The sequence below is a fragment of the Ciconia boyciana genome, chromosome 1, assembly GCF_034638445.1.
Source record: "Ciconia boyciana chromosome 1, ASM3463844v1, whole genome shotgun sequence".
Lineage (NCBI taxonomy): Eukaryota > Metazoa > Chordata > Aves > Ciconiiformes > Ciconiidae > Ciconia > Ciconia boyciana.
This window is the reverse complement of record NC_132934.1, coordinates 107,015,139-107,043,045: the sequence shown is the minus strand read 5'-3', so window position 1 is coordinate 107,043,045 and position 27,907 is coordinate 107,015,139. Positions and strand designations below refer to the sequence as shown.

The 27,907-nt window shown below is 38.0% G+C and overlaps 1 protein-coding gene across 1 annotated transcript in view; it reads right to left on the bottom strand.

Moving 5' to 3' along the window:
• The window catches only part of ROBO1 (roundabout guidance receptor 1), a 743,951-nt gene extending 716,289 nt beyond the window's left edge, over positions 1-27,662 (bottom strand). Inside the window, exon 1 of the mRNA XM_072886039.1 lies at positions 27,483-27,662. The gene's annotated coding sequence lies outside the window, so the exon portion shown is untranslated. The remainder of the gene's footprint in view (positions 1-27,482) is intronic.
• Between the last annotated feature and the right edge of the window lie 245 nt (positions 27,663-27,907).

The window sequence follows — 27,907 nt, the reverse complement described above, 5'->3', positions numbered from 1 at the left end:
GATTTAAAACCCAGGCATTACAATCAGCTTCCTCTAATCTAACTCTGCCTCTGTTTCCTGGCACTTCCAGCAAACTTACAGTAACTTAGTAAACCTGATCTGTCGAAGTGCTTGAGCTTTAAGCAGATGCTATTTTTCCAGTCAAAATACTAATAATATTAGCATTGCAACAATCCTAAAATAGACTTAATTTAACAAAAAAATGAACAAAATATAATACTTATCTACGGTAAAGCCACTTTTTTTACTTAAAAAAATTGAGAAGAACAGCATGGTTTGTAAAACAGACAGAAGATGGCTTCTTGACATAGCTTTTGATAAAAATGCATCTAGTGGTTCCTTACCTATTATGCAACATCCACCAGCCAAACAGAGAGGAGTAACTCACAAGAAGATCTGACACTTTTTTGTATCAACAAAGATACAAAGAAGAAATCAAGATACAAACAAACAAACCAAAGATACAACAAGAAGAAATCAACAAGAATGTTTAACTTCTTACTGAAGATTATTTGTCAGAAAAAAATATGAAAGACAACTGCCTGAATTTGGGGGCAAAACTAGAATATTTGCTACATGCCTTACAGAAATCAATCCATAAAAATGCTGTGTTATAGTTCAAACATTGTCCTTTGTTTTTCAAAGGATAACATATAGCCTTTGAATAACTTTTAAATACTGAAATTGATGTTCAGAACATTAAGCTTCTTCAGGAAATCTTGCAATTAATTTCCCGGAAGGAGTGAAAATTGCATCTTCATATTGTGCATTCCATCAGACATTCATTAAGAACATTATCATTACTTCCAAGTATGCCCTCTCACGGATGTCTTAAAGAAAATAGACTTTTTTTAAAAGAACTAAACAAAAAAACCTAAACTGTTAAGCTCTGAATAAAATGCAAGAAGATCTGGAAAAGTGTGGAGTCTTCCTTTCAAAGGATAAATAATTTCTTGAACTTGTAGCTACTGAGAGCTCTGAACCATCTGGATTTTGTTAATCTAAATTATTTATGAAGTCAAGGAAAAGAAATATCATACTTCAAACGCATGATGTCTGAAGTACAGACATCGGTAGACATGCATTTCTAAATCACTCTGGCAAGACTGTGAGCCTTTTACTCATAAAATTAGCATTTCATTTCAGTGAAATTAATGAGTGATCTTGTGAGAAAATTGCCACCAAAATAAACAGCAGAAGGCCTATGTTGATGATGTTCCCCATTTTCATGTTAAGGCCAGGACTCAACATTTCCGTAGCTTTGATGACCTCACTGGACACGGTATGTGCTTTAAATTTTTTACTTGTTAACTACTTCTGAGTCAAAGCCTAAATCCACAAACACAATAAGCCTAACAAGGTCAGGGATTTATTTCAAATTCAAAGGGATTTTTTTTAACTAGCATGGGCCAGAAACCTTAATTTGTTCTGGAGACAAATGGATTAGTCATAATGGGAACTCTCCAACATGCAGATCAGTGGCAGTAAGGGATAAAGGAAGTTCAAGAACAAAGCAGAAAGGACACTCTAATCTGAAGTATTGTTACCATCCATAAATTCATACAGGCATCTTGTATTGACACTGCATCTGTTGCTGCAGTGGATTTTGTGAAGTGTCTCAAAGCAACTTGGACATGGCCCTTTTGTCATAGGAAGTGCCAGATAAAACTAAGAGAGCTGAAATTACGGACAGCCATTTTGCAGCATAGAACAACGTACCTTCCTCCTTTTCCCTCCAAGCCTGACACCCGTGCTTCAGTGAAATTTCTAGCAGCTGTAGTAGTTTACTGCATTCCACAGTTCAAACATTTGGATGGAAAGAAAGGCAAAATATGTAACTAAACTTGTTTAAAAGAGCAACAGATCTCTAGGAAGCTATGAAATTTATGGTGTGTCAAACATGTAGAATATAATACACTACAATCTTTGAGTACTCCATCCTAAAATAAGTGACAGAACAAAAATAAAAGTTCACATCAGCCTTACAGAAGGAACATTCCATTAATATTATCAGGAGACAAAGACTGTTTCTTAAACTTATTTTGAGAGCAGTTATGCCAGTTATTATGCTATCAAATAAAGCCATAACAAAAGAAAAAAGTTGAGGTGTTTGATCCAATTGTGAAAAACAACCACCCTCTCAGTCCAGAATTCAGCCAATATATTGACTTTGAATTATATGTGTTGAACGCTTCCAGCAGCAAAGCTAAATTAGAAATATAAATAGACCTATGTTTTTTACCTTCATCCTTCAAGTCATAATTAAGCAACCCACTGAAAGACTTCTTGCTTCCAGCATGCATAAAGGCAGAGCCATCCTGTCAGCCACAGCAGTATGTTGGCCAAGAGACCAACCTGTTGGCAACATCTGAGAAGCACATGAATTGCATGCATTTGAAAGAGTCTGTTTTAAAATTACACTAACACAGTATGCTTAACATAAGTAATCTCTTAGGGGAAGAAATTTCAGCACTAGCTGGCTCGGATGACTATAGTTGACTATATGGTAAATTGCCATTCAAACTGGTTTCACTGTATCTTTATTATATATTCTCGAGATCTAAGTGCTATGTGGCTCACAAAGAAAAAAATACTGCTATAGGGTGTTCAAACCTTTGGTGTATCTCCAAAAGGTCTGCTGGTTTAGAGTCTATGCACCCAGGAGGAACTATTGCTGACTTTAATTGTGCCTCAGACATTTCTGTTAACACTGTAAATCTTCTGTAGTGGAGAGAAAATGTCAAGACTCTTCCCAGAAAACTATTCCACAGTTTCATAGTCAAAAAGGACACCTCTGCTACTACCTTTTCCACATTACTTAATTTTTTATGAATGACAGTGAGGACATAAAATAACATCTCCACATAAATATTCTGTAATGGATTTTTGACCAGCTGAACTAAGACACAGCAGGTTTTTTCCTTAATCGGGGCCCCATAATGATGGTAACCTTTCATCTTGGGGGGGTCACTGAACCACAAATGCTCTATTGAGAAGACAAAGCCTTTCAACTGACTTCAATGAGGATTTAGGGATCGGGCCAACTGATTTAAGAGATACTATTATCCATACTAGTATCAGATTTTGGTGAGGGGCAGGAGAGTTGTTTGGGCTTTTTGTTTGTTGCTATTTAGAAGGGTAAATGAAACATCATACTGAAGTCTTTGCAGAACCTTTGCAACCTTAAGAGACTCCAAGTTTTAAAAAAATTTCTATCTGACTTGACAGCACCTGAATAAGGCAAGACCAACCCGATCTGTACACAGAAGTTGAAATCCAGTATATTTTGTGTGCCTGTTACGATCATAGCCTCTAACAATGTTTCAAATATAGTAGTAAACAAAGTCTTCCCCTACATTTAGCAAAAACCTGAAAAGTTGCTGGAACACAGTTCTTACTATAAGGCAACACTTGGCATTGAGTTCTTTTTCATATGGTTTGAGGTTATGGAGAGACTATGATTCCCATGATACATGTACAAGTTATGCTCTGTCACAGGAATCATGTGATTTTAGTTGTTAGATATGAAATATGATCTAATACAAAGAGCAAAAGATGACATCAACAAGCACATTGCTTATAAACCCCATGAGAACTTATAACCTCCATAAGACAAGGCAGATAAAACTTCATATTAGCAAAATGCAAAACAAAATAGCTTCAAGTTCTGAATATTAAAATAATTTTTTTAAAAAGAAAAATATTTGTAGAATTTTTAAAAATATTTTTCTGTAAAGAATTACACACTAACTGTACAGATTTATGACAAAAAACAGTAGAAATTACAATATTTTAATTGAACTCTAAGCATCTATGTTTGTAGGACCCTCTTCTGTCCTCATCTAACCTGCAACAATTTTCAGTTACATGAAATTGCTAAAGAAAAATTAGGTCTATCTACCAAACATTTAGATCAGGATCAGAGGTCACTGTTGGATGCTGCCCTGTGTTTTCAAACAGTGTATAACACCTAATGTAGTTATAAAATGATCTCTTTTACTTCATTCATAGTTAGTTCATGATCATAAAGACCAATAGCACAGTCTTACTATGTACTCTTCAGATCAATTACTGATGCTGAATGTAAAATAAATCAATTTCATGGACAAATTACATATCTATTTTAAAAGTTTCCTAATGCTTATTGTCTCAGTCAACAGTAATTTATATTTGTATACTCTCAAAATTAAGCCTTCTTTTTCTTCTTACACAGATGACTCCTCTGCATGCACTGAGCTCATCTTAAAACAAGTTTCAAAAAAGACAAAAACAATGTTTAGTTATTTTTCTGTATATTATAGCCACTACAGATCCAAGTTATTATTTCTGGAGAAACACCATTATTTTGTATAACTGTTATACACTTACACAAGTTCTGCATACAGAAGCATGTTAATTAAAAAAATGCATTTTCTCCCTTTCCCTCATTTCCTTACTGCTGCCTCTCTCCTCCTTCTTCCCTCTTTCAGACATTTGTGAAACTGTCAATGCGTTTCTATCAAATTGTCTTTGACAATGCTTATGGTTTTGCAGTCAGTTGGAGCCCAAATTAAGACAGAATTGATTTACTCTTAAATTATTTCTGGCTTATGCCAGCCAGAAACAGTATCTGCACTATTTGACGTCATACAGGTGTGGGTTATCCAGACTACAATGCAGTGCTATAGGATACAATCACAGTACATCCTCCTTGCCAAAACTGGGGGAAAAGTGCAAGAAATGCAAGTCCTCTTGATATCTTTTTTACTATGATTTTTTAAACCTTAACCAGAATTCAACTTAGAACAATAATTTTTTAGGTTCTGTGACTCGTGTCTCTTCTGTCTTCAATAGATTAGATTCCCTATCTGGGGTATATTTTTTCCATTATGTAAGTTTTTATTTTTGTCCAGACACTGTGATTTGTAGAACAACATCCTAGTAAGGATGGTTTGTGAAATATATAGGTAAGCAGAAGAATCTGAGTATTACATAGCCCCAGATGTTATCCTCTATTAGGCAAATCAGCAATTTAGCTGAATAAGAAAAATAAGGAAAAAAGAGAGAAAAAAAAATTTCATATAGTATTATTATTTTTCAAAACAAAACAAAAGGCTAGATCCTATATGTAAGGTAGTAATTTTCTATTTACTTAAAAACCCCTGCAACATAGTCAAAGCTGAAGTAATTTTTGAAGGAATTTTTTCCCAGCTTCACCTTAGTTGCATACTTACTGGTTTTCCCTATTTAGATTAAAACTTCTCTTTGTCAGGAATACACTGGTCTTCATTTTCATGTTCTAGTAGAAATAAGCCAGTCCTTAATATTTTTTGCTGTAGTTTGTGATTTTTTTCTTTTCCAAAGTAGTATTATCCAACATTTAACTGATTTTCTGATAGAAGTTACTGTCTAAAACCAAAATATTTCCTGGCTTGTTTCAAAAATTCGGTGAGAATATGTATTGCACTAACTGCAGTGAATGCTTATTACAACTACTGAGCTACTTATTTGTTTAGACTACTTTCATAAAAGTACAGTTTTTGTAATCCTTGTGAATGTCACAAAGAGAAACATACACACTTCAGCTATGGATGCAAGATAGAAATGCTAAAGAATTAGAAATTGGAATATACTAGGGAATAGTTCCTGTAATTTATGTGGCCATCAATTGGACTTCAAACAACAACCATTTAGACAAATTAACTGTGCTACTTCACTTGGGTTTGTTTGTTTTGTGGTTGGCTTTTTTAAATCTTTTAATGGTCCTATAGCATTAGCAACCTAATCATCCAAAATCTGATGGATGGATGGATGGATGTAAAAGAATTTCACAAATCATGATCAGATTTCATGTGTTATTTTGTTAAGAAAACTATTATTTTTCTCAATAAACATTAAACAACCAACTTAGTGACAAGCTATTGGGAGATACAATTACATATATGCACTATCAATTCCAGAAACTTCTCCAACAAAAACTAGTGTATTTTTACCTTATATTACAACTATTTAACATCTTGATCAAACTAACCATGAAATACAACACACGTGTCCTTAATATACATACTCTGGTTCTGAGGCTCTGTTTCATAAACCAGCTTTCTCCTGAGATGTATCCATTTAGGTCATGAATAGATAGTTTAACTGGGGATTATTCTGAGGTTAATTCATTCAGTAGAAACCCCCAGATATTCAGCTTTATGATTCTGGCATGCTTTATAGCCAAAGTTTTCCTTTCTAAGTGGTCTTATAAAAGGCTGAGAGCCAGAAGTTATCATGGATCCATTTAAACAATTCAAAGTCACAAAATGAAGTTTGTAAGCAGAATACTGCAATGAAGAAAGAAAGCTGCAATGAAGGAAACTGATTTCACGTCGTTCAGAGATCTATGATTTAGACGAGAGAGAGAGAGAGATTAAAAAATACAGCACAAAAAATTTATCTCCTCCTATTGCATCAGAGCAGTTTTTTATCGTTAGGCTGCCTCAGGCCACCGATTCTGCCTGCCAATACATTGCTGGTTTATCCCATATTCCCTTTTAACAGCAGTTTCATCCTCCTTGTCTGGTTTTCACTTTCCCTATTAACAGGAACCGGAGAAGCAAAATCAAGTAAAAACCAAACCCTAAACAAAGGTATCTATAAATTGGCTCAGAAAAAAAAATAAAACAAAATAAAACCCACATAGAAAGTCAAAACATTAAAAACCCAAAATAGTGATTATAAAATTAGACAATTTGTCAAACAAGTCACTAAAGTTAAATATATCTATCATTCTTGGGAACACAAAGTTGTGTAGCAGCAGTGTCTTTTGGAAATTCTTATTTTTTTAAAACATAGTGATATTTTCATTTTATATGGTTCCCTTATCCTGAACTGGACATCCAAGACTGGAGATGTACATGGTCCTACAACTTATTAGACAATCGGACAAAGTCATAAGAAATCATTTTTCCTATTGCTGAGGCCCACTAAGTTACCCTTTACATAGGTCAAGTTAAGCACACAATCGGGTTTTCCAGAATATGGGAGTAGCTGAATAATTTCATTTTAAGGATATAAGCCATAGTATAATTTATTATACATTTCTGAAAAGCTCAGATTTCAATGCTCTTGTGGCAAGCATTTGAATGTTTGGTGTTGGAGCAGATGGAACGTTTTATGGCAAGGCTTTAATTCTCAATCCAAAAGGCATCGTTTTTGCTTCTGGTCAAAGGTGAATTTATTCCCTCTGCTAGCTCTGTCCTGGGGCTCTCCCTAAGCAGGCTCTGTCAACTGTGCTATGCTTCTGCCAAATTACGTGATGATTTTGTCATGTGGGCTAATATTCCCCTGTGATTCAGTTTTAATCAAATGCATAAAAGTGAAACATTGTTGAACAGAGCAGTAACAAAAACAACTGCTTTAGAGAGATATGAAAGAAGTACATTTGGGTTTTAAAACTTGTGCACACACGAATGTGAAAACTCTGCCACACCTCAGAAAGGCTTGGCAAAGCAGTTACTACAGACGTTAACTCACACTCATAACTAACTTTAAATCTGTAACATTTCTCGTTATAATGATAGGAAATATTCTTCGTATTGGAATTTATTCTTTGGAGCAAGGGATTGAGTTCAGTAGGTGTGGATTTTAGGGCTGTTATCTCATACATACTCCAACAGTGTCCAACTAAGTTAGTAGAACTGTGCAGTAACTTGAATAATAACCTATACAAACTTAAGGATAAGCTTTTAAAAGTCAATGACAACAGCAAGAGATGGCTCAGGCCACAGACGTAAGCTTCTGCTGAGGGATCCAGATCCTGAAGGTTTTGCAACATATTAATATTATACAGTAATGAAGATGTTATAACCAGCTATCTCACTGAATACATGTATATACTTATTTTGTGCTGTACTATAGAAGTGCCTGCTATGGTTATGTAGGAATAGTATCTTATCCTTTACGGACAATCACAAAATAAAATAAAATAATATTATTAACATACAAGAATTCAAAGACTATGTCTTGGTTAGCAGATGGTTTATGGACAGATAGCGGCAACCCTGTAGAGAGAAACAGTTGACGCTGACAACACGTGTCCATAATATACACCTTTCAAGGCCTTTTATTTCAGATTAGCTCTAGTCTGGCCCTATGGACTGAATGCCCATTTGCAGCTGGAGTGCATTAGTTACACTCCTGGAGTGTGCTAAATCTTCCAAATCTGAATCCTAGTTTCATCTGAAAGGAATCAAGTTGAGGCACTGCAAAAGCGCCACATGACGTGAACCAAAGCACAATAAGAAAGAAAGAAAAATATGCACTTCAAAAGCATGCTCTTGATTCAAACTAACACACTAACAAAGATGCACCCTGAAAATATGTATGCATATCTCAGCCCACACACATATGCACATAAACATATATGTATTACTAACATAAATAAAAAAGTGTTTCTAGCACAAACTGGTGGATATCATTTATCTGTTTTCTTCATGAGTTCATTTTCTTTGTTTACTACAAGCCAGCATAGCTCTATCAGGATTAATTTGCCCACTATTTTTTTTAAACTTCAGTTTAATTAAATTTTAAAATCTTTTAATGATCCTTATCATACAATTTTTTCCTCCATTAAAATTTATCTCAGAATAGTGATTCAATAATTTGAAACTAGTTTAAATTGTTCATTTTCATGGAATTCTGAATGCCGAATTCCATGATATGGAATTTACAAGCACATACTTGTAAAATAAATGTTGCACATAAAACAAGTTGGTGTTCTGTAATACCACACATAGCTTATCAGGGAAACTATCTGTGTATATTTAGCTTACAATCTTGCCAAATACACCAGTTGATTTGCCTTGACAATACTTTCGCCATGTAAGTAACAAGTGTGTTTTATTTCTCAGCAGCAATGGCAAAATTAGCTGTAAATAATGATTCTTTGATGCTACAAGAACAAACTCAAAGATGAATGTGTGAAAATACTGGTTTAGAAATAAGAAAGTACTCGCCCAAAAAACATTTTAGTATGATTGAAAAGACTGAGAAACATAATTTTTCAAATATAAGGATAGGGGGAAAAAAAGGCTAGTGTATTTAGTCATTCATACAGTGAATTTAGAAGACAGAATTTAGGGAGATTAAAAGCTCGGTATTCAAGTTTTCTATGTTAATTTAGAAGTTCCTATGCTCAATTAAAAGCAACAGATATTTGGATTTTTTTTAAAACTCGTGTTTAATGCTCATTTCCCAAAAGACAGTTTCCAATATGCATCTATAGCACTTCCTAGCTAAAAGGTATTATACTCGTAAGCGTGCACTGTTGCTTGGGGTTTTACATAGCACAACTTGTGAACACGTGCTTACGTTTGGTCACCATTTCCTTGGCTTTATATTTATGCATATGAACAGTGTGTGTTCAGTACATACAGGACTGTACACTGAAGAACTATGTAATTGCACTGTGCTATAGCAGATACTCCAGGAAATACCTTCTTCCCAAAGACTGCAGCACACAACCACTTTTTATAGAAAGCAATGTGGTTTATCCCTAAGGAGTTTGGCTGGCTGATGCAGAGTAAGACCACGTCTTGTTAGGATGTCTTCATTGTGTAAGTATCCCAGAAAATCAGGACCTGGCTTTAAATTCTCTGCTACTCTGCTACTTTAAAAAAAACAACTTGTATTTCTGTCTGTATGTATAGATTGTGTCCACCACAGTAGCATTTATATATGTATACCATTTATATTGCAGTAGCTGAATATTTTAGATACTGGAATGCTCCAATATTTCAGATGCTCAGTATCATCTGATGTTTACCAGTAATTAATGACATGAGAGATATGGTGATAGGGTGAGCACCAGCATTGAAAAACTCCTGTCTGCAGTACAAGTCCACAAGTCTTTTCAGCTAACAGCATTGTTGGGAATGAAGGCAGGCAATTTTAACATGGAAAATGTTTTCCATGGAGTTCTGAATCAAGAATTGGAATTAAAATGCATTTTTTATGTATACCAAAGAAGTATAACAACAACAAAAGCTAACATTTAAAATGCAAATCTGCTAGTGTTGGGTGACACAGTGTGAGATGTATCTCAAAGTCTTAAGGTTGACTAATTGAATTGCCATTGATAAGATGTCACTTAAAGAGACATCTCTGCAGTGAAACATGGGTTTGCTGTAAATGACCTGTCATTAGAGCCATGGGTAATGTCCGTGTCCAGACTGAAAAATATTGTAGCTCCCAGCAATACGCTCAGTAGGAGTTAAAACAGCAAGAATGGTAAGAAGTCAGTGTATGCGAACCACCAGAGAATTATGCCTCAGGTGCTACGTTAATTTACTTGTTGGCATACATTAATTGAAACCAATCAATAAAGCTGGTGGTACAACAGAGGGAATGCAAAATAAGTAATCGACTGCCACACTTATTCATTTTAAACTTGGAAAACAGGAATAATTTAGTCTAAGATTTTTCATTTCTGTCAATACAGATAATAAGATTATTTATTTATTTTCTATTCTTTCAGCACTAATTATAATAACTATGATGTCTTTCAAAAGCCCTCATGTAAACCTCAGTATTCTGATTAGCAGCTGTTAACTTGCATATAACGGGAGTGACTTCTTTCAACTAAGTTAGAAAATATACATTTTTGCTACTACAAAGAGTGCTAATCATTTTGTCACACCGAAATCAATTATATATTTTAATAATTACAAATTTGCAGCCAATTTTTTCCCCATTTTTTGTATACTAGCTTTTAAAATTTTTGATTCCCAAAGGTAAACTTCTCAGAGTAATTGTCTAAGAAGCACGTAAAGAGCTGATACTGTTCTTTTGAATTTTTTTGTATTAAATTTGCTTAATATATTCATTCTCTATGTCCAGTATTGACTGGTATAGCTTTTAATTTTTAGTCTAGGTTGTTGGGTTTTTTTCTTTTTTTGCCTTTTTTTAAACATCTACCAGAAAGCTTTTGAATATTCATTAGCTACATTAGTCAGTTCTCAAGACCACACCGCCTAAAAAAAAAAAGAGCCACTTCTTCATATGTGGAGAAATGCACTCACAATTATCACCCTCATTTCATGAAAACTGTTCATCCTTACTGATCTTCTGTTCCCAGAGAGATCAATGGAAATCAGAGCACTGTTATTCATAACAGCTTTGCCAACAAATGAGCATTTACATCACGGTAAACATGGTGCCATACACTATCATTATGTCTTTGGTGGCATTGAGTTTTCTCAAAATGCATCCAGAAATAAATGATATCTAAAAATTTAGCCTCTGTCAAATAAGGAACACTTCCTTCTACATTTGTAGCAGCATTACTTTCCTTCTGGTCATGCTCAAAGGCATATTTGTTCTCACTAGTATGTCTTAATTTTTCCTAGTCTGTTAAACTCCATGTAATAGTGCTAAATTCAACCTCCAGACAAAGAACTGGATCTGCAACTGTTGTCCTTTGGCATAGTTAATTAAAACCACGTAGTTGTACAGATTTGTATCAGGTGTGATGCCAGCAAGCTGACTTTGTAACACTGTTTTCCCTGGTTTTGGGGAGGTGTGGGCAAGACGTGAAAGATGCTATACAGAAAAAAAAGACAAACTTGCAGATACTGATTACTGGGCAGGATGCTTATTATGAGATTGTCCACACCTGGCAGATTTTTCCCACACTGACATGTGTTTTGCTTGTAAGTGAACTGAACCATCCAGTTACATTTCTATGTATGTATATTCGTCTCCAGACTCTTGCTTAATTTGGTTCTGAAACATCAATCCTACATGATTATTTTCTAATGCAGTCTAATTACTTTTGAGTCTTAGAAAAAAATAATTAAACCAACTATTATCTTTTTGTTAGACTAAAGATACTATAACCATGCAGATGTTACTTTTACCACAGAATGGTAGTATAGGTGAGTACTAGAAGCATATACAGTGAGGATTTGCTAATGGTGGTGCTGTGGCTTGACAAGCCTGAAAGCAAAATAGTAATTTACATCTGACTGGAAAGCCAATTTTCTGTGAACTCACGTCAGTTTAATGCAGGCCTTTTGAATTACCTCTCGATTACAAATGTGGTAGAGAAGATTTGTGAAACACTGAGCAACACTATCAAACTCACTTAGGTCCTTTTCCGTGACAATGCTGTACAACAATATGGTATTATGGATTATACATTTTTCAACGGGAGTTCTCCAGCCAAAGGTTAATTCAGTTCCCAGAAAGGAGAAAGTCCTGGATGCCAATTACTATGTAATGTGTGAGACTGAATCCGAGGACTGAATCCCAGGTAGCTGCTATAGGAATTAAACCAAAGACTTAGGCTGAAGCTCATTTTCCCTCTCTCATATTCTCTAAATCTTATTCACAATTAACAATTTCAATAGTTTGAAGAAGTTTGAGCCTTTCAGTTTGAAGCCTGGAAGGAACAATACTGAAATCTTCAGTCATAAGATAGTTAGAATTGAAATGTACAGACCATAATTATAGAAGTAGAAGTGTATACTTCCATCCAAAACTTTACTGATCGTTGTTTTTTTTTTTAAACACTGGTAAAAGAAAAGGCTCTATGGCAGGCAAAAGAAATGTAATGTTCTACATCAGACTGCTCAAAGTTTCTGCCATTTATTTGCAGTTACAAAGCAAGATTCAGAGACAGCTATTAAATATGTCTATTAAAGTGAAAAATCACCTTTATGCGTTTTGCACTACTCATCTAAGATACTAACAATGAATAATAACAGCTAAAGACATTCTAATTCTCCTTTCTTGCAGTGATAAAGGCTAAATACTTCACATTTTATTCAGTCCCACATAGCTGATCAACTTCTGAAGTAAAATTGTTTCATATAACTTCTTTTATTAGAACAGTGGGGTTTAGTAGCTGCATTTGTGAGGGAGAGAGCAAGAGCCAACTTATGGATTTGTTTCATGCCAGTAAATCTAGGGAATGTTCTCACATTTTCAGGAACTACTATTGATAGTGACTGAACCTTTCCTCCCTTCCCTCTCCTTTGAAAATTGTGCAGCTCAGCTTCTTCTGGAAAATGTAATAGGTGGACCCTCTGGATGACTGCAATGAACAACTTGTGCTGTGAAGCCTCCCTTCGTACAGATTCAGGTCCTGAATCCCTTTTCCAGTCCTATTACAATAATCCCAGTTACAATTCATTGCCCTTCCTTCCTGTCACACTGGAAAACAGTGCACATTCCCAGTTTCCCACCAGCGCATGCCAAAGTCACTCAGAGGGACAAACTAGGAAAGGATCTGGGACTGATCTGGAGCAGCTCACTTCTCATTAGCCAGCCAAGAAGTACACACTGATCAATCATTCAGCAAGACTAACAGAATAGATAAGTACTGTGGTAATATGGACATTAATTTGGGTCTCTCTCTTCTCCTCTGCTACTTGTAGGAACTTAGATATCTTTGAGACCTCAATCTCTCTAGCAAATTTAGCTGAATAATTGGATAACAGATTCCAAGATTAGCTATAAACAGAGAATGACTGTCATTGTAATTGATCAAGATTTTTCTTTACCTGTTTGAAGCATGCGAGAAGAGGACAATGTCAAATTATTCCAATTACAGGTACTAGACCCCATGTATGTTGGCCAACACCACTGTGAAACCTAGCATGAGTAACAGCATGACTGAGAGTCATTTGTATTGTACTCCCTTCCTCTCAAACAAGTTTTATCTTAGAGACTATGGCTTTATCAAATATGTATTCAATAAAATAACTTTGCAAAGAAGCAAGCAAAATATATCCTACCCTGAGCTGTTAAGTGTCCCAAGATAAACAACAATGAAAGAACAGATTTCTTATCAAAAGGAGACAGAATAGGCAGACAAGGGACTAAGGGATAATAATATTATTACAGGCTTACTGCAGCAGCACTTGTCCAAGCCACCCGTGCTAAAAAAGCCAATACACTAGCAGCTTTGTAAAGACATGAAGAAGGCCAGAATGTATCCAGAGTACTTGGGTTGTATTTTTTGTTTGTCTTTTAATATACACTAAGGCATTGAAATCTCACTTGGGATGAAAAAAACCCCACCTATAAGCAAGTATGTTGTTTCTGTAGGACATATAATACTTGAATATCTTCAACTTAATGTTTGAAGTTCACATTCAAAGATTCACTTTTAGAGCATTGTATAAATGGCTTCACAATTTAATTAAAGGCTCATAAGCTTTATTGAAAGAACTCTTCAGCATGTTCTGTTTACCAGCTTATGACTACAAAGACATTATTTAGGGAACATTAACCTCAATCTTTCATTTGAATCAAAGCTTATAATTTTAAACTTTTAAAGGTAACTTATCTTCCCCATAAAATCACAAACAAAAAGTAGATTTCAAATACAATGTAAAATAACTGCCTATCAATCTTCCTTACCAGATCTTCCACGTTCATACTATCTTAGCCTGCAGATCCAATTATCCTCCAACATTTGCTGCTCAACCATGCTGAGATTATTCACCAGCCCTCCAGTTAGACTGTAATAAAAGGTCTGTAGGTGCATTTACACTCAGAGAAATAAGGTATAAATGCTAGCATTGCAGTCATCTCTTTTTGAGTTACATGCACAGCCATAAACAGTAATGAATCAGACTATTTCCAGTTACTTTATCTATTCATTTGCATGGTATTTGGACTTGCTAATTTTCGAAAAATTCTAGGTGCAGCATACCTTCAAGATGACACAATTCTTGACCCAAAGGCCTTACAAATAAAAGTACTAATATCACATGGAAGACATTTCCTCCTGTGCCCAGACAGCCAAGTGTGGTTCCAACATGGATATGTGATTACCCTCTGTACAGGCAATCTCAGCTTCCTCTCACTATTTTTTTTTTAAGCTTGACATTTTAAAGAAGTAATCATACATACTGAAACTGCATTGACCTCTAAGATTATGTTCTGCACAATATTTGGCAGACTTTCTGCTTCTCAGCAAAAAAATTAACAGCAGATTAACGATAAAATTATTTCTAATATTCCAGTCTTCATGGTCTTTGCTCACTGCAGTAGTTGTACATCATGACAAAACAAAAACCCTCTGCCACAGGACATTGGTATATGTTGCCAAAAATGTCAGAACCACAGTTTTCAGCCCAAAGCTGCAACTACTTGAACTGCAGGAGGCATTTCATTAGCTGACAGCTGCAATAAGCTGTTCTTTCTCTATGTGGAGAAGCTACTGGTGGGAGGTACAATTCACACAGGCATACTCCATAAATCATATACCACTTAAAGAAACATATACTTAAGAAAACATTTACAAAGTACTGCGCAATATCTTTCCTATTTATTATCCTTACTTTCTTAGTGCATTCATGCCTTAACATTTTGTAATTCAAAAGCTCACAATCGACTTTAACGACATGGGCAAAATTCAGGAAAATTAAAACTTTTTGTTTCCATTTGTACTCTTTCTGCTGATCTAGAGAATCTAGATCCTTGGTGTTCCTTGACGATCTATTTCTAGTGAATATATTCCTATTGACCTAGAGAGAACAAAATTAGGTTCTTTAATTAAAGGTTGAAACCATGACTATGGTGTTTATTTACTGTGTTACTGCTATGTAAGGTAATGTAAAATTGTAACTTGATATGTAGCTAGCTGAAAAAGGCACTAACACATTTCAAAACCATATGGTATTAGTAAAAGACAGTGTATCATTGAACTGCCTTAACATACGTAGACATTTGTGAGCCTTTAATGCTGTGATAACCTTTAGTCTCCTAATTGTCTAAGGAAAGCTATGGACTGATACTAGTAATGAAGATGGTGGGAGTGGATTTCAGTGTCACAAACGAGCATTTGCCAGCCATTACTGAGCCAGGCAAGTAATAGGCCTTCAGATTTACCTTTTCAAATTGTTTATGTATTATTCAAACATTTTTCATAGAAACCATTGAAAATTGCTGGTGGATAATAATGCAACCATACACCCAGCTTTGTTTTTTTCTTTAAATGCATATTCCATTCTATACATGAACCCAAGACAGGTGTATAATCTCCATTATCATAGCAAACTTCCTCTATTCTTCATCAGTAGCCTGTTGCTATACAAACAGAAATGCTATGTTTGAACAAAAATGACATTAATAGAAAGATAGACTACGTAATGTTTGATATTGCATTTCCTGGTCTTTTTTTTTTTTTAATTACACAACTTTTTCTCCTTAAGAGTCCTTCACTAGCTTCACTTCAACAGCACAAAGTTTTTATTTGCTTGTCTTTTTTTTTTTTTTTTTTAAATCTGGGACAGAGCATACTGAAGAGGATTGGTATGGGCATTTCACTTCTGAACTACAGTCATTTTACCTTAGGTGATTAGTACAAAGCAATTAAAAAACTACTACTGTTTGAAGCAGAGTTTTGGAGAAGGGTGCCACATCTCTGCTACAGACACATAATTAGCTGTCACACACCCAGAATATTCCCTAGCACCAAAGACTCTCAAAAGCAAAGCAGGGCAAAACAGGCACCTTAGGCCTGCACTCCAGCAATGGCTCTAGCCAGCAGGTGGTCAGATAGAGCAGCATTTAAATTGTTTTAGCTGCCTATAGAAGCAGTCCTTACCCATTCAGTTTTCTGAGCCATTTTAAGAAGTTATGGAGATACATTGCCAAGCTTACAGATTTCCATTACTTTTCTCCAGAATTACTCACGAGAAGAGTATCTGTTCCACTAGAGGGAGGAGCAGGCTCAGGAACTGAATTTCCAACTAGTGTTCCAGTGCCACCTACAATAACAGCCTTATTCCTACGGGAAGGATGGTCTGTTGTCACAAAGAGCTGAAAGGGCAAAACTGGAACATGAAGGTCCATTTATGCAGAAAAGTTTAACAACAACAACAACAGCAAAAATCAAAAAAGAAAAAGGAAGACTCTCACCTGAGGTACATTTGATTTTCTGGTTTTGTTTCTGTTTTTCCTGAAAATGGGATGTGTTTTTAGTTACTAATCATGTATTTTATATTATATTTAGATTTCTAGATCATGCTTTCCTTTGACTTTGGGATAAAACTACCTGGAACAGAGCTGCACTTTGTAGCTCATTTCCCCTCTTGTAAAGGTCTTCACGTAGATGTTGTTTTTCATGTATTCTGCCTAACTGCTTCTTATTGCTAAGATTTGGTAACAAGATGCTATCTTCATCTGAAAACAGGTATATTTAAGAACTTATAGATTATGAATACCTCATATAGTATGAAGATATTAATATTTCAAATTCCAGTATTTTTCCCCGAAATATATTTGAGATAGAACAGACCTAGAGATTGCAAAGGTTCAAATTTTCCCTAAGAAAAGTCAAGGACTACAAAGCCCCCATGTCAGAGTTTCTACATGTGTGCCTGCATATATCTATATGGCAACTCACTGTAATGAAAAGATTAAGGTCATTCACTACTGAAACTTTTTAGCGACTTTGGTTGGGACAAGTCCTGTGACTAGTTAGTGCAGCGCAAAGGAAACAGGCTCATTAGAACAGCTGTATCTTATACAGACAAGCAAGGCTACAAGGAGACATGGCTTTAGTCCAGCCTATCCATCTCACCTGACAGAGGATAGCTGTACCAGAAAAGGAGGACGTTTATGGAAGAGCTGGAACCTGGCACATGTTCCTCTCCTCCTCACCCTCTGAAACATTGGGGCAGAGCGATGTACGATCTCCCCGTTAGGGCACTCTGTGATGGCATCCACGCAAGTGACTTCTATACGATGCTAAGCATAGTAGCATGTTACTGCCTTCTGGTTGGGTTTGACTAGCAGCTATCACATTTGAATCTTCTCCCTGATGACTGAGAGACAGTCTTAAAACAAACAAACCCCCTCTGTGTTGTGTAATCAATATAGACAAGACTCCACCAAAGAGGAGTACTGTATTTGGAGAAGAAGGTGCAGTTAAACATTGGTTCCTCACTCCTTAGGGAATTGGTTTCATAGTGCTTTAGCATATACCACTAGAAAGTCCTGTCTCTGACAGAGGTTGCACTTTAATTTTTATTGTAGCGCATTCCATCGGTCCAGAAAGACGGACACATTATATATACAGCTTGAAAAATTCCTGGTTATCCTAGGCCAAAGACATTAAGCTCCCTGGATACTAAGGCAGAAACCTTGAACTTGATGGGATGCAGAGAATGAGGTCAATACGCTTATGGTAGCCCCAGCAGGAAACATGCTGCATTATTTTATATTGCCTACTGTTTTCTAAATATTTAGGCTTTCATGCTTCTCATTACTGTAGCTCAGCCAAGAATCAATGAAAATCTGAGTAACTGAGGTCAGCTGAAGTTTTCCTGCCTTCCCAGAGATGTGTGAGGATTTGAACCATTTTCCCAAGCAATGTGTTATATAATAGTCAGAATAAAACCAGAAAGAGTTTTACAGTCATCCATTATCATCTTAGTAGAACAGGGCAGTACTGTCTTGTACCAAACTGCAAGAAATGTTTAGTGGTTGCCTTTATTATAGGTTATTCCTGACATCAGGATAAGACAACATGTAGTCTGAGATTAGAAATGAACTGTAGAGTCATATAAAGGTCAGTGAGAAGAAATCTGAATTATTCTGCTATTTCTAAAGTATACCAGTTCCCCTTCTGAATGTCTTGATCTGTGATGATAAGCAGATGAGCAGAAAAGCTGTAGGATTCACAGTTGGTTCCTGTTGTCAAAAAACCCCATTCTGAATAATATCATTCACCTGTGGCTGGGCTCTCTCTGGATCAATGCAAGGTTAAGGCCACTGCCGCTTTTGATCTCTGCTGATTAGCACAGAACTTGCAGTCTCATTAGTCAGTTGGGTGATGCCGGGCATATAGGGTACTTTAGCAACAATAGATTATGAACTATGTAGCCTTCCAAAAAGTATCACACTAAAATTGATGTATTTTGCTTTACAGTATTCTACATACCTTGACATAGATCAAGATCAGTTGCACCTGGTTTCATCTTTTAAAGTGCTGCTTATTGCTGCGAGTTGCATAAAGTGAAATCATTCCATTGCCATGAAATCAATGGGAATAGGTACAAAAGAATTATTGTGTTTGCACTTAAAGCTATTTATTGAGTGCAACAAATACATACCCATTACGACTTGTCCTAAAATAACCAAGGAGGGGCTGCTAAGATTTTCCATCAGGGAAAAATCAGGGAGCTGCTTTGAGCCTATAGGAAAATTAGGCACTTTTGCCATACAAAAAGGTTTTTTTTGTTAGCTGACCTCAGCTAACAAACAAGAGATTTACTATAATGACAGTAGAAATCTAGTCTAGCAGATTTAGGATAACAATTCCTGAAAAACAGGTTGTAGTATTTAAATTATCAATATTTAAAATATTTTTTTTACAGAAATACAGTTATGAACTATATATGTTGTCCATGTGAATGGACAGTTGTGTAGTTGCACATTGGCTCTCTCACACATGACATTAAGGAATGATATTGAGAGAGGAGTTATGGCCCACAGAGAAAATCATTCAGACCAACAACTTCAAACCTCTCCTACCAAAGATTTTGGGAGAGTTATTGCTCATTGGGAGAAGTTCACAATCAGGATGGTTGCTCATATTATGGACATAATGTGAGAAATTAAAAAAAAAAACAACCACACATTGGCAATTTACATGCAAACACAAGCAAAAATATTGTAATTACATAAACTACTGACAGAAACACAACACCCCCCTCCAATCAAGTAAGGCTGAATGTAGATGATGTTTAAGTACGGTGAGGCATGAAAATGCTCATCCTTCTCTTAGCCATTTATGCTTAGTACATTTTAGTATTTGTACCAGAACTTTTAAGATTAAAAAAACACACTATCTCAAAACATGTCCCAGAGCTAAACTTTGTACCTTATACCTTACACATACAATTCAAGATTGAAAGTTTTATATTTCTCAAGTTACAATGTTATGGACAAAGCTCTGTTCATTCGATTAAAGTATTTTTTTGAACTTTTTCAACTGAGATAATGCTTCAAGGTAGAGAAATACCACTTACTCTATACATTGTTCAGGAGCTAGAAAATTAAAATCCTGGTTTGGGTAATGTGTTGAAGACAACTCAAATGATGTAATACTCTTCATTCCACCATGACAGACCATGACTGTAAAATTTTGGAAAAGGTACTTTTTTCCCCTCAGAAGAGAAGAGAAATGCTTCTTGGTTTTGCTTGCCATCTAGTTGTTATCATTATTTAAATATATATTTTTCATCTGTTGATCCTCTTCTTATTATGACTGTTTTCTGTAATGAGATTTACTAATGCACAGAGGCAAGAAGCTGTGGGTTACTCCAAAATATATTTCAGCTAACAAAGATAAAATTAACTTGCAGTGTCAAATCTCCATGCAAGATGAAGCATATTTGGACCCTGTAATTCCTTCTGCCATACTTTCCATTCTCTCGTTCCTCTCCTATTTCACTCAGAGGAAGTGTTCCTATCTTTTCATAACAGAGTGTAGACAGTTCAAAAGTGTACCTTGCTTTCATCCATATACAGCACAACGAATCTAAAAGAAATTATTGGAAACAGTTTTTTTCGGTGCTTCATTTCAATGCTGTAGGCAGTCAAACTTGATTACAACACCGTGATATAAGAAATAGTGATACATTTTGACTTTCTTTAGACCTTATGTGTGCAATGTTTTCAATAACAGCTTTTTTCTTAATTTTAAAAACATTCAGAAGTGCTATTAGCCAAAAATACTTAGCTGCATCAGGGGCTTATCTGGGGACTGAAGTTGGCTTTATTTTATTCAAATATTTCAGTTAGAATTGTCTGCAGTCCTATCTGCCTGCAGACAATTTGTTTAATTTTTCTGTTTAATTTTTAACACAGAAAGGATTTTTTTTTCAGTTGTCAGCTATGAAAACTCAAACATGGGTTCAAAGAGTCAAGTCATATCCTTAAACGCATTTATCATTAATAAAATTCTTGACACAACTGAGGTGGATTTGAGGCATAAACTTGCAGAATAATTTATCCGAGTCACAACTACCACTAGTGATAAATGAGACTGAAACAAAAGCATTTGACTTTCAGATATTAAGTTGGGTGTGGCAGGACTTGCAGTTAGAAAAAGTTTAGTAAATTTGTAAAGTTTTATAAGGAACCAAGATGAGTTTACAGCTCTTTTGTCCAGCTGTTCTTAGTAAAATCCTACTCTAAAGTCTTTGTGTTCTCAGAACAAAGGCAAGCTACAAACACTACTGCCATTTGTTTAGATTTCCATATTTGCCAAGGGCAGCACCATATGCAGTGGATCTCCTCCTGTAGTTAGATCGTCTGTTCTTAGATGTATATTGTTTTGGAGAATCACTTTACCTTTCATGTTTAGTCTTTTGGTGCTTTCTAACACTAAACTATTTTGAGTGTGGAAGTCTTAATTAAGATTGTAATGACGTTCCTTAAGTCTTGTTTTCTCTAGAACGTACTGCAGGACACTAAAAATTGTGATTAAAGCAACTGCACACATGTATGCTCAGCCAGTGTCTTGCATTAACAAAGTTTTTTCCATTACCTTTCTACAGTTCCCTTTTAGAAGGAAAAGAGCTAGAAGAACAAAAAAATAAAATGAGTATTTTATTGACTATCTTTTCTGAGGTCAAACAGGCACATAAAATACTAGAAGCAAAGTGTGATATATTAGATCACATATTTAAATATGGCTCTTTTTTAATATATATTCACCACAATAGCAAACTTGTTAGTGTGAAAAGTCACCATTGTTGGCAACTGAATCCTAGTTTACCAGATGAGTCAAATTCTTCCTTATGCTATTTTTAGGAGTGGAACAGACTTATTATTATGGAGCGTAACAAAGATACACACTTAAGTTCACTCTTTGTGCCCCTCATTGTAACTGTTTCTTCTCCCAAGCAAGGGCTCCGAGAGGGAAACCCAGAGCATGCAATGGAATTTATGCAGAATCATTTCCCCTAAATTGAAGAAAGTGATACAGAAAAAGCCACATTCTAATTGCTACTTAAGGTGTTTCTCTCTTCAGCATGAAAATTACTCTGGAGAGATGGGGATGATGCAGAACTTCCTCAACTAGGGAACTTCGATTAACCCCACAGCAATACAGAAACAAGATGAAAGGGTTTTTCAACACCATGCCACTCCTTGGTTGCAAGGAAACCCTGTGCTCTGAGCAAGGTGAAGATCCAGGCAGCATGAACTACAATACAAACCATGGCAGCTACTTTACTTCAAAAGACTGAGGAGAAAAAGGAGGAGTGATATATTGTGCAGGAATTGCTTCATGCAGAAGTAAGGGACCTCAATTCCAGCTACACTCTTGCCAGAGATTCAGGTCTCATGGCTCGTCTTCCCAGTAGACATACCTCTTCGGCCCTAACTTAAACTATTCTATGTTATGGTTCAAGGAAGCTTCAAGGAAGATGGGCAAGTGGCATCTTCCATCCCTATTGTGCCAGGCTGCAAGGAGAAAGGAACAACACTTGGGGCCAAAACAGCACGTAAGAAAAGACTGTGACCCAGGAACTGGAGCACTTGGCTGAGGAGAAGACTTTCTGGGCTCTGGATGCTACTACTTAGACCAATTTTAAACATTATAACCACACTGTATTTGTCTGAAGCCAGTTGTGTTATAGAGAAGTCAGACCAGAATTAGCAATATCTCCCCTGGGTTGGGGACAACCCATGGGCTACCAAGTCATACTGCTGTTTCCTGCCAACTCATTTTCTCTCTCCTGCCACACTCATTTTGTTGGTGTAAGGATCAATTTACATGGCCTCTGAGGAGCAAGAGATGAGTTGAGTAGGGAAAGAGGACAAATGTGCTCAATGTGTTCACTACTGACGGAGGAAAAAGCTAAAGGACACCTGGGCAAATAAATTTACCATATGAAAACATGAGAAATTCTCATGACTTGGCAGACCTGGAGCACAGACCGGGAAATGGCTAAGGAAAGACACAATACAGGACTGGAAACGAACAAACAAAAATGCCCTTATGGAAATTACACAGAGATGACCAGGGAAGGCAGGAGGCTAGTACACACTTGGACCTCAAGATGGACGAGGACAGATTAATGAGTGGAGAAGTTTGGAGGACAGAGAGAGTTAATTGAGGCAAAGGATTGATGTGTTTGGCAGACTATAAATTGATGGTGGTGAGAGAGAACTGATGGGACTGATTATTAGAAGATGGATAGGGAATGAAAGATTTATGGAGTGGGCAGTTTAGACAGACAGAATATTACAGGTGAAACACAGGATATCTGTTAAGTCTCTTGTAGATTGGAGGAAATATTTCATTATGTCCCTCTGTGTGCTGGGTAAGGATTACATGAGTCTTCTGGTGCTGCTGCATGTTTAACTTACATGCTCAAGGTATGTATAATTGCCTTACAATTCTTTCAAGGGTTATAGGGTTATTCATTTTCTCTGTCCTTTCCAAAGCTTTTATTTTTTCCTATGGCTATCATATTATAATTGCAGAGGAGGACACACAATGTTTCTCTTCACATTTCTATTGGGTGATGTATCACTTTGATGAGCCTAGAAATTTTAAATTGTCTAAGTTTTTCTTGAAGAAGCCATTTTCCCTATAATACAGGCAAATGTCTGTGCAAATCCACTCACATTGGTTGAATTATATATTATGGAACACAGAAAGAGATGGAAAAAACATTAGAACACAAGCTCCTCCTGAACGTAAAACCAAGTGCTGAACCTGTAATTCCATAGGACTTAACTAATACATGTAAAAATAAAGTGTTCACAAATAAGGTTACCAAGAAACTTTAGTCTTGATCTGCAATTATTCTACTATTTTCCTCAACAGAAGAGATCAAGATATTAAAAGTTCTTGATCTTTTATGTTAACAAAGATGTAGTTAGGAAAGTAACAAGGACATACAGAAACATATTAGTACAAGGACATACACTATGTATGTTAACAAAGTATGATAATTTGCATTTTAAGCCACAGAAGAGGCTATCTGGAGAAGATATACAGGTGGAAAAAGTAAAGTTTAAGCCCACTTTATTTAATTCTTCATCTCTTTCTTTCACAAACACAGGTTTGTAACCCCTGATGGATTAACACATTACACATATAACTTCTGTCACCTGCTACCCGAGAGTCCAGGTCTGGCCCTAAGCAAAGCAACATGAGATTGGTAGATGTTTCTGAGGACACAGAACACACTTAAAAGGGCAAGTGCAAAATTTGGGCAAACAAAATCACAGTTTCCCAATCATTTTCATGTTTTGGCCTAAGGACTCCTTTGCTTGACAGCTGATTCCACCCCAGAATGATCACAGCCCATGAAATTCCTCTCACATAAAAGGTCAAGAAAATATAAATCCCTTCCTTCCTCCCACCTTCTTTTCCTCCCCCTTGTTCTTTTGTTTGTTTGTTTGTTTTTTGTTTGGTTGGTTGGTTTTTGTTTGTTTGGTCTGGTTTTTTTACACACTTACCTGTTGAACTATACAAGTTTGCTAAATTTATACCTAGCCATATGCCACAACAAACAAGTCAGGGAAACCCAGGTGGAAGAAGAAAGACTTCTGTACTCTCAGTTCTATTTAATACTTTACACGAGGACAGTATATTGCATTTGCTCCTCTGTATACATTGAAATTTGCTATGGTTTCCTCAAAACCAAAATCTGAGTCTCCTGTGGCTAACACACTTGCCTCTATTGCTTAGGGTGTAGTTCAGATGTGCACATAGGCCTTGAAAAGTTACTTGAAGGAAATACTTTGTATATATAATGTCCGTGTGGATTATGTTGCTTACTCTGGTCTGAATCCAGTTACAGCAAAAGACAATATGAAAAGACCAAAGTAAAAAAAAAAAAAGCTAAAACACAGGAATAGATGAAATAGCATCAAAGGAAAGCAACAGAACTCAAATATCCTTCCCTCTCGTTAAAATTTAGTTCTCTTTAAAAAACCTATTGGGAGACTATGTCTCATAAACCTTTTGTTTACACGTTGGTGTAAGACACTTGCAGATACTTCACTGCAAAATTGGTTGAGTTGTCCTCATTTCTCCAATATTCAACTGGTCAATATTCAATACTGAGGATCCACTATTACCAAGGAAAGCAAAAGGTAAGGACTGCAATTTCATCTCACTGGCTAAAAAGTCAATCAACAACAGCCAAGCTGTTTCACACCGCCACAATGGCATCCTTTGTTTTTATGAGGATTCTTATGGAAATTAGTGCAGCTTCTGGGCACGCGTCAGTCATGGTACCAAAAATGCTTGCAGGAATCTGTTATTGTAAGGGCTTGGGACACAATTGCTACACAATTTGCAGAAGTTTGGCAGTGTTTGCTGAAAGACTGAAAAGCAATGGACTACTCTGAGAAGCATTAGAATCATTTTATCAGCTTTCTGCCTTCCTTCCTTGTCCCCAATCACCAAAAGCTAGGTCTCTTTCCACACTCTTATAGCCTGTTTATGCCAATGTAATGCCCCTGGAATTTACAGCAGTATAAGATGTAAGTAGAAAACGTGCATGCAGACAAATATAAAATGAATGAAGAAAAGCAGCACGTTAAAAAAGTCAGACATTATGTGTGGAGATTAGCCTTATTACTCTATAATATAACAGGACTTTCTTAACCTGCTCTGTTTACAAACTGCATCCAACAAAGGCTTCTTTTTCCATTAATGAAGAGTATGAACTTCAGTTTAATAAGAAGCCTTCTCAAATGCCAGATCTTGCCTATCAGTTGAACCTCAACACGTATTTATGGCACAATGGTCTAGGATTAGAGAACTGTCCCTTCTATCCACACATCTGTGAAACACAGCTATGTCACAAAACATGTTCTTCCCCCAAAAAATGCCTCTGAAGTTCTTCAATGTACTCAGAATAATCAGCAACTTTAAAGATTTCCTTTTTGAAACTAAAATGTGAAACATGAGCAAACGAAATTAAAATGAAAAATATCTTAAGCCCATTTAAATACATTTTTCAGTCATCGGTCATCAATTAACCTTAACACACCCCAGTGAACATGGAGAAAAAAATTAACCTACAACACTCTACAAAAAAATAGGGATACCGATCGTGTTAAAGGTAAACTTAATTGCATCCGATTTTTCACGTATGTCAGTGTTTTGCATTTCTCCCCCCGTATTCCTTTTTTTTTTTTTAAATAGCTTCACACTCAGGTGCGGCAACACTTCTGCTGCCCACCCTGCACGGAAAGAGCCGTTCGTTGTCAGCCCTCCCGCGTGGCCAAAACGCGCGGGGACTGAGCGGGCCGGCCGAGAGGAGCCTCCCGCCCCGCCACGCAGCCGTACCGCCCGCGACCCCGCGGCGGGGGGAGCCCGGTTCCCCTCCGGCGGCGGCGGCGGGCGCAGCCGCGGGCCGTGCCCGGCGCGGGGGCGCAGGGCTGCGCGGGGCTGGGTACCCCCCGGTGGCCGGCCCGGGCCGCGGCAACGCGCCTCCCGCGCAGCGCCGAGCATCCTCCGCGGGGGCGCTGCCCCGCGGGGCGGGGGCGGTGCGGGTTTGCGGCACTGCAGCAGCAGCTGCTGCAGCGGAGCCGGAGACCTCCCTCCTCCTCCTCCTCCTCCTCCACCCCCGCCGCGCCGGGGGCCCTCCATTGTGCGGGGAGGCGGCCGCACACCCGCGGACTGCGCCCCCCCGCCAGCGCCGCAGCCGAGAGGGGCCGCTCCCCCCCAACCAAGCACTGGCGGGTGCGCTATCACAGCCCCCCTCCCGTGCTGCCGCTTTCCATTTCTAAAGTTATTTATGCACCTATATATATATATGTATATACACATGCACATACATATACATATTCCCCCCCACCCGCTGAATTTCGGTCTCCGCCCGTCCGCCCCGCGGGGGACCGGGCGCCGGCGCGGGGAGGGGAGGGCGCTTCCCCCGCAGAGCTGCTCCCCGGCGGCGGCATCCCCACGAGAAGGGAAAAGGTTATTGCAAGCGCGGCGAAAACAAAGCCGGCGCTTCTCGCCCCAGCCGCCCGGCTGCGGCCGGGGCAGGCGGGCTGCGGGGACCCCCCCGCCAGAAGTTGCGGCGCGGATCCCCCCTCCGCGGCCGCGGCGGCAGGCCAGCCGGAAAGGCACCCCGAGATCCCCCCGGGGGCCGGCGGGCACAGCGAGGGATGCCGGCTGCGCCGCGGTAAAACTTCTTTGTTACTAACACCCGAGCCAAAGGGCGGCCGTAAGGCGGGGGACGCCGTCCCGCGGAAACCCCGGCAACTTTACAGACAATAAGCACGCCTCCGGTACCTGCAAAGAAACTTGTTGGGCCGCTCCCTCCGCTAACCCTGCGCACTCGCTACTTTCGCACCCCCTCGCCCTCCGGGCCCTCTCCCGGCGCCTCCGGGAAACTGTTGCCGCCCGCGGAGCCGGTGCCCGAGCGCGGCGGAGCGGGGAGCGGCCACCCCCTCCCTGCGGCTGCCGGCGAGACCCCCGCACCGGTCGCTGCTTCGGTGGTTGCGGGACTTACCCTCCGAGATCAGAAGGCTCTCAGAAAACTAGCAGTGCCATCGTCCAGACAGTCCTTTGCAACTTTCCTTGCATAGAGCGAGAATGTATCTATGTATGTGTCAGTAGGGAGAGGGAGCGCGCCTAAGACGCCGAGCTGTTCGGGAGACTTTTGAATAAAGGGGGACGCAACCGGATTTCTTCCCAGTACCAGGACCCTGGAAAATCCAATCCTTCTTCAGAAGAGAATTCTTTCAGACCCGTTATCTGTATTACTATTAATGCGCAGAGCAGGAGGCATTGCATACAAATAGATCCAAGTAGCGGCGTCTATTGGTGGCTGCGGAGGGCCCCTGGGTCCTACTGCTCCGGCGCCGGGAAACTACAAAGCCGAGCAGCAGCGAGCGGCTCCGGAGAGGGCACGGGCTGGGGGAACGGGAGGGCGAG